At 46.6% G+C, this 11,649-nt stretch overlaps 1 protein-coding gene across 2 annotated transcripts in view; it reads right to left on the bottom strand.

Moving 5' to 3' along the window:
- Nucleotides 1-11,649, bottom strand: part of LIMS2 (LIM zinc finger domain containing 2) — a 45,935-nt gene that overhangs the window by 30,608 nt on the left and 3,678 nt on the right. Inside the window, exon 1 of one of the 2 annotated variants that reach the window (XM_077766752.1) lies at nt 4,072-4,214. The exons of the other annotated variant lie outside the window; for it this stretch is intronic. The gene's annotated coding sequence lies outside the window, so the exon portion shown is untranslated. Of the gene's footprint in view, nt 1-4,071; nt 4,215-11,649 lie in introns of those variants that run through there. 2 annotated transcript variants of the gene reach the window in all.

Below are 11,649 nucleotides of genomic sequence, written 5' to 3'. Positions count from 1 at the left end.
CGGGGAGCCGGGCTGCCATGGCGCGGACCTCCTCCTCCCGTCGCGGGGCGGCCCTGCTCCGACCGGACCGCCCGGAGACCACCGCGGCCTCGGGGCGCAGCCGCGGAGCCGGGAGCCGCAGGGTGGCGGGCAGCCACCTCCGGCCAGACACCACGACAGCCAGCGACGGGACAGGCCGGCGTGCAGGGGGCGCCTCTCTCCCCCACCCCCTCTGGACAGGAGCTCACGTTACACACTGCGATCTCCAAAGGGCAGCAGAGTCAACTCCAAATAGAAAGGATATTGTTCTTGTAGCGGGGGCAGCACAGTGAAAGCTGAGGCTGGTAGGGTTGGGTCCAGACTGGGGAGGGGACTCGCTGGGAAGATCCCAAGCAGCACTAAGGTGAGGTCCATAGTGGCAAGGCAAGATGCTTGGAGGCCCATCCCAGGCTGCTGGGAGCCTGAGAGGGAACCCTTAGCCCCCTGACATGCTGATGATGGCCCACCGGCTGAGGAGGGCAATATGGGGCTGATCTGCTTTAGAAATCCTGGAAGAAGCCTGTTTCTTCCCTGAGAGCCTGCCCCACAAATGTCCCCTAAACCCCCAGTCAGGGCCGCCTCCGTTCCCTGGATCTGACCAACAAATTGCCAAGCTCCCACAAGAGGACCAATTGCCAAGCTCCCAAAAGCTTTCTCTCTGTGAAAGCTCAGAGAAAAGGTTATCCCCTAACTTGCCAGGAAAAAACAGAAACAGCAGAATGTGACAGAAGACAGGAAGGCATGATTCCCATGCATTTTTACCTAAAGAGATCAGCAGGGTTATTGGGATCCAAGTGCAAACACCCAAGGTCAGCGTCAGAACTGTGGCCACTGCTGGAGGAGCAGGCCCCGTGGTCAGCAGTGAAATAAGGACCCATAGCACTCCTGGAGATCTTTAACACTGATTCCATTTTCCTGAAACACCTTTCTAGTCAGGTCAGAAAGCACGAGCAGTATCTGCCTCTGCCTTCCAAAGAAACAGTAGCTATCATTCTGAACAGCAGGGCGCGGGTCCTCCAACTCTGGGGTGGAGGGAAAACTTTGGAGGGGATCCACTGGTGCTCAGATGCCAGGCCCACATTCCGAGAAACATACCTCATCCAGCAAATCCAAACTCATTATCCACACTGGGGGGCAGCTCAGAGACACAGCCAGATGACTGCAAGCATTGCGTGCGATGTAACTTGTAAATACAGGTCAATCCCAAAAGGACCAGGCACTGATCAATTCAACAAATATTTTTTAAAGGTAAAAGGGCATAGAGGTGCCGAGCTTGGGGGAGCCAACAGGTACAGCAAAGATCACCTCCTACTCTCTGATGGGGATAGTTGAATGCTTAGGAAACCTTATTAGAAAGTTTTGTTATAGCACCTTGAAGTCTGTGTCCTAGGGTCTAGATCCCTTGTAGCAGTCCCACTCAGACCCTCCCATAGGGAAATCCTGAATTCTGAAACCCAGATCTTCCCCAGAGCTGGAGTTCCATCTAAGGAGACAGTATTTATTTATGGTGTCCACACTTGCAGATAGACTTGGGAAGGAGGCTATAACCACAAGTGTTTTGTACATCATAATTGGTAAATAAAATTCAAGTCCAAGGTGACCTAGCACTGATCAATTCAACAAATATTTACTGTAAGAGGAAGTACCAGGGGCTAGAAATTGAGAAAGGAAATTAGAGTCTGGCTGAGCTCAAATCCCAAATCTGTGCACAGCCTTGTGCCCCACCCCACCCCCAATTCTGCAGCTTGTGTTGCAGAGGTAGGTGTGGGAGCCCTGCTGGTGTCTCCAGCCAGCACTCTGGCTCTAGTGGACAAAGTTGCATAAACATTGTAAGAGTGATTTTGGCATAAATGGCAGAGTGAGAACTGTTGAAATGTTGTCCCTCCATAAAAACAGTGAAAAAATTAGCAAAAATTGCCAGGATCTACTTTTTCAGAGCTCTGTAAATTAACCAAAGGTTTGCAGTAACCCAGGGCACTTCATCAAGAAAAACAGTCAAATCTTGGTAGGAACAGTGAGCATTGTGATGTTTTAACTTACCCTAGCCTCTGACCCCTACACCCTAACTCCATCGAAGCCCACGTTCCCAGTAATGAAGAAGCAGACAGGGCTGAAGCTCCTTTTTCATTCCCTGGAAGACTCCATTTGAAAGTCTTGTCCTTATGTGACCTCACTCACACACACCCAATGCTAAAAGCCTCTCTTGGGGAGTATTTTTCTAAAGTATTACTGTCGTAGCTGCCTATGGTATCATAGTTGTCGTTGCCATAGGCAACAGTGGGGGCAACAGTAAACTAGTCAAAAAGCTTAAAAGAAAAAACTAAAAGGGTGCCTGGGTGCCTCAGTCAGTTAAGCATCTGACTTCAGCTCAAGTCATGATCTCACAGTTCGTGGGTTCAAGCCTCGCATTGGGCTCTGTGCTGTCTGCTCACAGAGCCTGAAGCCTGCTTCAAATTGTGTCTCCCTTTCTCTCTGCTCCTCCCCCCACCTGTCTCTCAAAAATAAATAAACATAAAAAAAATTTTTTAGAGGAAAAATTAAGGAATGATATGTCCTTAGGGGCTTTGAAAAGAACCAAAATAGTCCTGGGAATCTAGAAGGTGATACACAGCACAGGACTATGTGCATGCTTAGAGAAGACCCAAGAAGGCCCTAACTTCTCACTTCTGACCCACCTTCAGGCTCTGGAAGTGAAGGCTAAGGCAGAGTTGTAAACTGCCTGGTTGAATGTTTAAGGTGTGCTGTAACATACACTTAGTGCCCTGGGCAAAGGCCTTTATTGGTGACAGACATACAAGGAAATCTTTGTCCAATCTTAGCTGGCCATTAAACTAACCAAGCAGAGGGGCGCTCGGGTGGCTCAGTCAATTGGGCATCCAGCTTCGGCTCATGATCTCACAGTTCTTGGGTTCAGGCCCTGCATTGGGCTCTTTTGCTGACAGCTTGGAGCCTGGAACCTGCTTCAGATTCTGTGTCTCCCTCTCTCTCTGCCCCTTCCGCACTCAGGCTCTGTCTCTCTCTGTCTCAAAAATAAATAAAAACATTTAAAAAATATCTCTTAAACTAACCAAGCAGAGACTTCAGTGGTTGCAAATAACAGAAATACAGACTTTACAGAATTAGATCTGAAGAGTCACTTAACCAAACAAACTACGAGTAGCAACAACAAACTGGGGATTGAGGGAGAATCTGATCTCAGAATTGCCACATATTATATGAAATGTCCAGTTCTCAGCAAAACATTTTGAGACATACAAAGAAACAAAAAAGTATTACCCTTACACAGAAAAAAGGAGCAATCAACAGAAACTGTCCATGAGGAAGCCCAAATATTAGACTTATTAGATGGACTTTAAATCAACTATTTTAATTATGTCCAAAGAACTAAAGAAAACCATGTCTAAACAAACTAAAGTATGAGAGTGGTATCTCACCAAGTGGAGAATATCAATAATGACATAGAAAATATATAAAATGAGACCAAATAGAAATTATGTAGTTGAAAAGAAATACGAAAAGAGTCCTCCAGGATGAAATTAAAAGACACTAGACAATAATTTGAATCCACATGAAGAAATAAACAGCAACAAAGTATATTTAACCTTGACATAGTAAAAGTAACTATATAGATAAAAATAAAAGATAGTATAAATGTATTTTTTGTTTGTAAGCCTATTTTTCCCATCTGATTTAAAGACAACAGCATAAGAAAATAATTTAACACAAAAGAAGGCAAGAGTGTAGGAACTGAGAAACAAAAATTACATAAGGTATACATAAATAAATAGTAAATTATAAATGTAAAATAATTACATTACACGTAAATGAATTTAACTTTTCAATTAAGTCAGAAGTTAGTAAATGGATTAAAAAAAAACAATCTACCTACATGATTTCTATAAGAGATTCACTTTAGACAAACACACAAGTAGTTTCAAAGTAAAAGCATAGAAAAGATATATCATGCAAATAGCAACTAAAAGAGAACTGGAGTAGCTAACATCAGACAAAATAGACTTTAAGACAAAAATTGTTACAAGAGCAAAAAAGGACCTTTTATAGTAATGAAAGAGTCAATCCAGAGGTGTCCCGAGTGGCTCAGTCAGTTAAGCTTCTGACTCTTGACTTCTGCTCAGGTCATGATCTCACAGTTCATGGGTTCAACCCCCATGTCGGGCTCTGTGCTGATAGCTCAGAGCCTGGAGCCTGCTTCGGATTCTGTGTGTGTGTGTGTGTGTGTGTGTGTGTGTTTCTCTCTCTCTGCCCCTCCCTTGCTCATTATCTCTCTCTCTTTCTCTCTCTCTCGCTCTCTCTCAAAAGTAAATAAACATTAAAAAAAAGAAAGCGTACTCTCTGATCACAATAGAATAAAACCACAAATCGATAATAGAAAGAAATTTAGGAAATTTACAAATACATGGAAATTAAGCAACATTCTCCTAAAGAACCACTGAGTCAAAGAAGAAAACAAGGGAATTAGGGAAGGACTGAGATGAATGAAATAAAAACACAACACACCAAAATTTATGGATGTAGCTCAAGCAGTGCTCAAAGGAAATTTACAGTTGTACACAGTTGTATAGTTTTCACTGTAGTTATTTCACTGTAGGGGCACTTGGCTGGCTCAGTCAACAAAGCACAGGACTCTTGGTGTTGGGGTCTTGAGTTCAAGGCCCAGGATGAGCATGGAGCCTACTTAAAAAAATTAGTTGTATAATAATTTAAATAGCTGTATACTATAAAATAGCTTTATAGAAATCAGAAACAGAAGAGTGAACTAAACTCAAAGCAAGCATTAGAGAGGAGATAATAAAGATTAGAGAAGAAGTAAATGTAATAGAGATTAGGAAAAATAGAGAAAAGCAACAAAACCAAAAGTGGTTTGTTGAGAAGATAAAAACTAACAAAACTTTAGTTAGACTGACCAAGAAAACAAGAGAATATACAAAAGACCAAAATCAGGAATCAAAGAAGGGACCAAAGTTAGAGAAACTTAAAGGTCTATAAGGGAAATGCTGTGAACAATTGTATGCAAACTAAATTACAGCACATTAAATAACCTAGCAGAAACGGACAAATACCTAGAGAGATACACACTACCAAAACTGAATCAACAAGCAGTGTAAAATCCACATAGGCCAACAACAAGTAAAGAGACTGGATTTGTAATCAAAATCTTCCTACAGAGATGAGCCCAGGACCAGATGCTTTTATTGGTGAATTTTACCAAATGTTTAGGTAGCTATAACACCGATCCTTCATAAAATCTTCTCAAAAAATCTACCAGGTGGGAACACTTTTCAATTCATTCAGTGAAGTCAGCATTACCCTGTACCAGAAAAATATATCACAAGAACACTACAGAGGAATATCACTTATGAATATAAATGCAAACATCCTCAACAAAACTGAATCTAGCACTGTATAAAAAGTACTACACATTGTGACCAAATGGGATTTATTCCAGGATATACAGTTGGTTTAACATCCAAAATCAATGTAATATATCATATGAATGCTCAAAATGCACTTCATAAAATCCTGAGAACTTTCCATCTAAGGTCAGGAACAAGACAAGGATGTCCAGTCTTGACATTGCTTTTCAACACTGCAGTAGAGGTTCTAGCAAGGACAATTAGCAATAAAAGGAAAGAAAATGCATCCAGTATTGGAAAATAAGAAGTAAAACTCTCTATTTGATTACCACATACTCTTATATGCAGAAAGCCCTAAACTCCAAGAAAAACTGTTACATCTAGTAAATGAGTTCAGCAAGCTTGCATGTAAAAAATCAATATACAAAACCCACTAGCAATAAGCAATATGAATATGAAATTAATGAAACAATTCCATTTACACTAGCATCATAAAAAATAAAATACCTAGGAATAAATTTAACCAACATAGTGTAAGACTTACACAATGAAAACTATAAAACATTGTTGAAAGAAATGAAAGAAGACCTAAATAAATGGAAAGGCATCCCATGTTCATGGATTGGAAAACTTGATATTATTAAAAAGACAGTAACTTCCCCCCACAAATTAACCTACAGATACAACACAAACCCTATAAAAATTCCAACTGCCTTTTTTACAGAAATGAGCAAGCTGATCCTAAAATTCATAAAGAAATGAGGAAACCCAGAATAACTTAATCTGAAAAAGAACAAAGTCAGCGGACCAACATTTCCTAATTTCAAAACTTAGTACAGAGTTACGGTGGTAATAATTAACCAGTCTGGTACTGGCATAAGGACAGACACAGTGTATCTGTACATATCAGTGGAATAGTATTGAGAGGCCAGAAATAGTCCCATATATCCACAGTCAACTGATTTTTGACAATGCTGCCATGACAATTCAATGAGAAAAGAATAGTTTTGTCAATAAATGATGCAGCCACATGCAAAAGAATGGTTTCAAACCCTTACCTCAGGCCATATATAAAAATTGACTCATAATGGATTGAAAACTAAAATATAAGAGTTAAAAGTATAAATTCTTAGAAGAAAACATACGTATAAATTTCCATGATCTTAGATTAGGTAACACTTCCCTAGATATGACACCAAAAACTCAAGTAATCAAAGAATAAATAGATAAATCGGGCTTCATCACAATTTTAAACTTTTGTGAATCAAAAAACACTATCAAGAAAGTTAAAAGACAATCCACAGGACAGGAGAAAACACTTGCAAATCATATATATGATAAGTATGATATATGTATAAGAATACATAAAGAATTCTTAAAATCCAACAATAAAAAGACAACCCAATTTTAAAATGGTCACTGAAACCAAAGAAACATTTCTCCACAGAAGATATACGGTGGCCAATAAGCACATGAAAAGATGCTCAACATGACAGGTTGTTAGGAAAGTGAAAATCAAAAAGTGACACCACTTGACACCCACTAAAACAAACAATAAGTGTTAGTGAGGCTGTGGAGAAAATTAGAACCCTCACACATTCCTGGTGGAATGCACGCAGTTACTCTGAAAACTGCTTGGCAATTCCTCAGAAAGTTTAACATAGGATTACCAGCAATTCCACTCCTACTTATATGCTCAAGAGAGAAGAAAATATATATAGAAAACTTCACAGCAGCATTATTCATAAAAGCCAAAAAGTGGAAACAATTCCAATGCTCACAACTGAACACATAGACAAAATATGGTAAATCCGTGCAATGGAATATTATTTGCACCTCTTCCTCAAAAAAGGAATGAGAGACTGATTCATACTACAACATAAATGAACCTTGAGAATATTTTGCTAACTGAAAGAATACAAGTTAAAATTTAAAAAAACCCACATAATGTAGGGTTCTATTTAAAGAAAATACACAGAAGAGCCAAATCTATAGAGACTGCACATTAATTGTTACTAGGAGCTGGGGGGAGGGCAGACTGGGGATTGACTGTAAATGGGATGGGGTTTCTTTTGGGGGGTGATGAAAACATTCTATAGAATTAGTGGTGATAGTCGCACAGCTGGTGAATGTACTAAGACCCACTAAACTGTACACCTTAAAACAGTGAATTCTATGGTATGTGAATTATATCTCAAATGTTTAGGGGCGTCTGGGTGTCTCAGTCAGTTAAGTATCTGACTCCTGATTTCTGCTCAGGTCATGATCTCATGGTTCAGGGGATGGAGCCCCACATTGGGCTCTGCATTGTCAGCACAGAGCCTGCTTGGGATTCTCTCTCTCTATCTGTCTGTCTCTCTCTGCCCCTCTCTCATTCACACAACATACTCTCTCTCTCAAAATAAATAGACTTCTTTTTTTTAATGTTTAAAAAGCATTTTAACTGTAGCGAAGAATGCAGCTACATAGCTTACTAGAGAAAAGACAGAGGCCAAGGCCACCATCAAGTTGTGAGGCAGGGCTGTCCCCCACCTTGTGGCTGAGCCATGAGTGCCATCCCCAGGGCAGCCAGCCACACCACTGCAAACAGCCTCTCCACCAGAGCCAGCTTCCCTCCCCTTGACCCCCTGGGAGGCCAAGTCCATGGTGTGCATCAAATGAGAAACGTTTTCCAACCTCTTACCCCACATGAAATCTGATTTTGAATGATTTTATTTTCTTAATTGAAAACTCAAGCATCAGTGTGGACACATCGTTGGTTTTATGTGCATACAGACATTGAGTCGTGTCATCTTAGTGAAACATTGTCCTCTCAGGTAAGTATCTTATCAACATATTTATCTCAGTAGGTCATCTTGAGTAGATATTCATCATCAGGAATTTAAAGGATTTGAATAAACAGAGCAAGGAAGGAGTTAAGGTGCCTCCCTCTGTCCACCCTCCCTGGAAGAAGACCTAAGGTCCATTTAGTGTGAACCCGCACATGACAGACGGAGCAGAGAGAAGCAGTGTAGCTGGAGGGTGAGACAGCCACAGCATGCAGAGCCTGGCACATCCCCAGGGTGGGGTGCCCGGGCCATCCTGTACCAGCTCCCAAGTCCTGAGTGTTAAATTTTTGGGAATTCTGGGAACCAGTTAAGGTCATGGTGGTAGTGTGCAGTGAGCTGAGGTGGGGGTATTTTCAGCCCTCCCTCCCCCACTGCACTCCACTGGCAGGGTCGGGGTCAATGCTAGAAGCCCAGGGAAAGGGAGGAGTTGAGGGGTCTTGCGCACTGCCCAGCCTGGCCCGGCCTGGGGCTCAGGGTCCAGCTGGGTGGCACTCATCTCATGCTTACACAGCTCCCCGTGCTGTGCCGGGGCCCTGGATGCCACCTTAGCTGCACTTTGGCAGGGCTCTTCTGCCAAGGCGGGCACTGGGCATGCTCCTGAGGAAGGCGCGACCAAGCACCCTGGAGGGCAGGGGTGCTGGTGGACGTGAGGACCAGGGTCCAACTACTCTGCACTGTACAGAGTACAGTTAAGGCCCAGCTTGGGATACAACACATGGTGGCCTCAGCAGACTAGGGTCGTGTGGTGGGTGGGTGGGACTCCACTCTCGGGCAGGCCAAGCCACTGACCTCACCGGCTGTGGGCACCCCGTCCCAGGCAGCACTTGGAGCAGGGCCAGTGACAGGCTGGGACCCTGAGCCAGGGTGTGACCTGCCTGGGCCTTAACATCCTCACTGGAGAACAGTGCTGATGTCAAGGGTCCCTCTGGCTGGGACAAAGATTCGGGTGTTTTTGAGGCCCAGGGTCTCTGGGTCTCCCGCCAGGGCTGAGCTTGGCCCCGTCCCACAGCACGGCCGCTCCCTAACCAGGCCCAGGCTCCAGGCCTTGCTGACCCTTCTGCCCCAGCACAGCCCTCTCCTGGGCTTCGGACCCTCCTTGCCAACCGCCTCCCAGCGGTTCCTCACAGACTTGCCACAGCCCTTCATGGCCCAAACTAGCTCGGCGCCCATGCCCGCCCCCACGACTGGGCACCATCCTGGAGCCCAGCCTCAGTCAGGTCCTCCGATTCCACCCCCCACCCCACCCCCCGAGAGCGGCTCCTTTTCTCCACCCCTGAGGCTGCCCTCGACGGAGCCTCCCTTGTTGCGGGCCTCCTTCCCCCTCCTCCCCAGAAGCCCTTTCTCTCCACAGCTCCCGCAGGCAGGTTTCCAACCTGCACAGCCGTGTGCAACCCTCCAGGCCACTTGGCTGGTCTCCCCCGCCCTCCCACTGGCCTTGCCCACTCTGGTCCTGTGGTGAGCTGGCACTTTCTACAGCTGGCAGGGCGCGTAGGGTGTACGAGGAGAGGGTGTCTCCAGGTCAGCCTGGATCTAGGCACCGCAGGCGGGTGTGCAGAGCACCAGGATCCAGGTGTGAGCGCCGCCCTGGTGTCGGTGGGCATGCGGAGGTCAAGGTGGCACACAACAGTGTGACCCCACAGCTTCTGGGACGGAAAGTTGCCAACGCTGGGTTAGACGTCCGAGCCTCAGCTGGCCTGGCCCCATGCCTGCGTGGGGGTGGGGGGCAGCCAATCCCAGCCTGGGCACCATACGCGGCAGGCAAGCTTCGGTGGTCCCAGACGGCACACAGCTGCGAGAAGCAAATGAGCGGGACAAGATCCCACAAGAAAAGAAGCAAGCCACCAAAACATTCCCAGTGGGATCTCTGAGGAATGGCACTGTGGGTGCTTTTTTTTTTTTTTCTCTCTTTTCCTGTTCCCATTATCTTTAACATTTCTGGGTTGTTTTTTCTAACTCCCTGAGATGAACAATGTTACTTTTACAAGGAAAAACTCCACCTGGCGTTTTCAAAAGTTCCCTCTGGTCCCTGTTTCATTGATGCCCAGCATTTGTCAGGCTCGGGGCACCTGCTGGATGCCTGCAGCAAGCCGAGGCAGGCTGCCCCCCCCCCCCTTGCCAAACCGCGTCTCCTGCTGGGCTGGGAGGAGGGGGGGCGGCCTCTCCCTGGAAGTCCGAGGGACTCAGGGGCGGCTGAGTCCCGCCAAGGGTACAGAGGTGCGTCTGTCTCTGATCTGCCTCACTCCCTGCAGGGTGTCAGGCGAGAAGCCACTGCCAAAGCTGGCGGCGTGTGGCCCTGCCTTATTAGGGTGTCTGCTGTGCCCGGGCCACCGCCTTGCACACAGCCCACTCCACACTGGCCAGCAGGGCTCCTGATGCCGTCCCTGTGCCTCTCCCTCCCGTCTTGTCCCCACGAGCTCACAGGTGGGGGACTAGGCAGCAGGCAGGGAAAGCAGGGGCTCCAGAGCACATGAGGAGGGGGAAGCCCTGGAGGGCTGGCTGTGGCCACGGACTCAGGCCATGATGGAAGTGGGCACCAAAGTGCATCTGCAACAGGACACCTGCCACTTAACGGTGTCCTAGCCGCCCTCATACAGTGGGCCAGTGTGGCCCTCCCCTCTGGGTGACCGTTCTGCATACCACACAGATTTGGGGCCACCACCCCGCCCTCCGTGGCTGGTCCCCATTCCTGGGCTCTGCTTCCCCAAGCCTTTTCTCCCAGCAAAGCCACAGGGTTTTCTCAGCCCACGAAGCACAAGAACATCCTCCTGCCAGGGTTTGGCTGGAAGGGGGCTGCTGGGCCTCAGAGACCATCTCCTCCCACCCAGTCATGAGTCATATACTTGTGCCCAGCCATGTTCCAGAAAGGGCTGCAGAGGACAACACCGGCCAGACACTAGTGGACATGTGACTGGCCTCCTGAGTCACTCAGCCTCTATGGCCTCAGTTACCTCATCTGTGAAATGGCAACAGGGCCTGAGAGCCCAGCCTGGGCCAGGCCCAGGGGAGTGCCTTGTCCCCACCCCAGCCCTGAGCAGCCTCTACTTGGGCAGAGTTCCAGCCAGACCCCCACATAGACCCTTTATCATTTTTAACATTTTCCCCATTCGGGCTTATGGAGGAGGAAACAAGGGGCTCCAGAGGCAAGATCTCAGCGGGATCACACAGCTGGGGGTCCGGGAAGCTGATAGAAGCCGACAGTCTGCGTTTTAACGCCTTGCCTTTCAGTTGGTTGTGACCTTGGGTGGGTGCCCCGGCCCCTCTGAAACCTGGTTCTCCGTTAGTGACGAGATAACTGTGCCCATCCTGCAGGGTAGGCGGCGGGGTGGGGGGTGGGGGGTCGTGCAGGCGAAACGGCACGGACACCAGCGGCCAGACACCAGCGGGGCACAGGGGCACAGGTTCTGACGGACGCTGCTACCCCGGCAGCC

This window comes from Crocuta crocuta, unplaced genomic scaffold, assembly GCF_008692635.1.
Source record: "Crocuta crocuta isolate KB4526 unplaced genomic scaffold, BGI_CrCroc_1.0 scaffold5, whole genome shotgun sequence".
NCBI classification, from domain to species: domain Eukaryota; kingdom Metazoa; phylum Chordata; class Mammalia; order Carnivora; family Hyaenidae; genus Crocuta; species Crocuta crocuta.
Note: the sequence above shows the minus strand (reverse complement) of the source record. Positions and strands in the feature narration are given on the sequence as shown.